Source organism: Phymastichus coffea, unplaced genomic scaffold, assembly GCF_024137745.1.
Source record: "Phymastichus coffea isolate CEN01 unplaced genomic scaffold, Cenicafe_Pcof_1.1 PCOF00264, whole genome shotgun sequence".
NCBI lineage: Eukaryota > Metazoa > Arthropoda > Insecta > Hymenoptera > Eulophidae > Phymastichus > Phymastichus coffea.
In genome coordinates this window covers 57,983-59,450 of record NW_026707075.1, presented here as the reverse complement: position 1 = coordinate 59,450, position 1,468 = coordinate 57,983, and positions in this window count along the sequence as shown.

The window sequence follows — 1,468 nt, the reverse complement described above, 5'->3', positions numbered from 1 at the left end:
AATACTCGTCCGTTAGCGAGGAGCAAGACGGCATTGTCGGCGAGGATTAATTCTTCGGTTGCCGCGAGCAGCATCGTGCCGAGGAAGCGCGCTGCGGGGGGGCGTGCATTAAATTACCCGCTTGAATATCAATAGGAACTTGTTCAGCGGCAGCAGCAACAACTAAGAGCGCAACGAGAGAAGAGCCATCGCTCAGTGGCAGCGATGCGCGCTACACAATGGGCCGCGCGAGCGCGGAGTGCAAGCGAGGCGGCGGCTCGCCGCGCGCAAAGGCATTAATTCGCAATTTCCAGCGACGCTATACGCCCAGCATATCCATATCACGCGGCTCAGCAGTTTTGGAAGGCTGCCTCCTCGAGAGTCGCTTGCGGATTTAGCAGCCAGCCGGCGTGATTAATAATGCGCCAAGACGCGGCGGCGGCGGCGGCGGCGGCGAGCCAGCGATAGACGTCTCGGGCTTATGGTTCATTAAATCGCTCTCGCGCGCGCCCATCCCCCCGCCTCTGCCCCTGCAAGACTTGATAGGCAGTTGCGCGCTACTTTCGCGAGAGCGCAACGCGCCTCGTTAAGATGACGCAGCATTACGGCGACGTGCCGCTCGCTTGACAATGCTGATGCGTCAACCATTCTCCGAACTCTCTCTCTCTCTCTCTCTCCTTCTCGCTGGGTTCCATCAGCTCTTGGCTGCGCGATCCACTGCCGTATACCGCTCGCGGGCTATTGCGGCTCAACCGGTCCACTCGATCCACTGCAGCACGCTCCTTTTATAGTGCTTCGCTCTATTTATGGTTATTATCCGCTACGAAAACCCAGCACGCTGTACGCTTCGCGATTGTCCGCAAAAGTTTTAGCATTGTTGCCGAGAACAGCCGGTGCGACGCGGAAACAAATGCGAACGTCACCGAAACCATAATCAATAATTATCGACTACGAGAATACCATTTTTTTTATTTTACTCAATGATCTATCAAAGTATTAAATTCGCTGCAGCTCCGTTGCTCAAAGCTGCAACAATCTCGTCAAAGGCATTAATCTGTTTTATCGTTACGATCATAAGCCTGTAAGGAAAATCAGTATCTCATTAGGACTTGATTCAGAAGGCACATATAATGGGATTGATTCAGAGCGATCCACCTCGGCAATGTCTTTCGGATGCTGGGACATGCTAACATCTGTCAATTCTACCATGTCCTACAGGCATACTCTATTTTTCTGTAGCAAAACCTGGGTTTAGTCGTACTCTGTCACAATTATCCTGATATCGTTATCCACTAAAGTGTTCGATTTGCGAACTATTGTCGATACAGAGCTTTCTCAATTTAGTCGTTGCCTGAATGAGTATCTGTGACATGATCTACATTGGCAGTAACTTCGTCTAGAAAGCCTGTAACGATGCGCGCAAGGCATAACAATCAACAACGCAAAATAACATTAAGAATTTTGTAAGCTCCAGACTGCCCAATGTTGA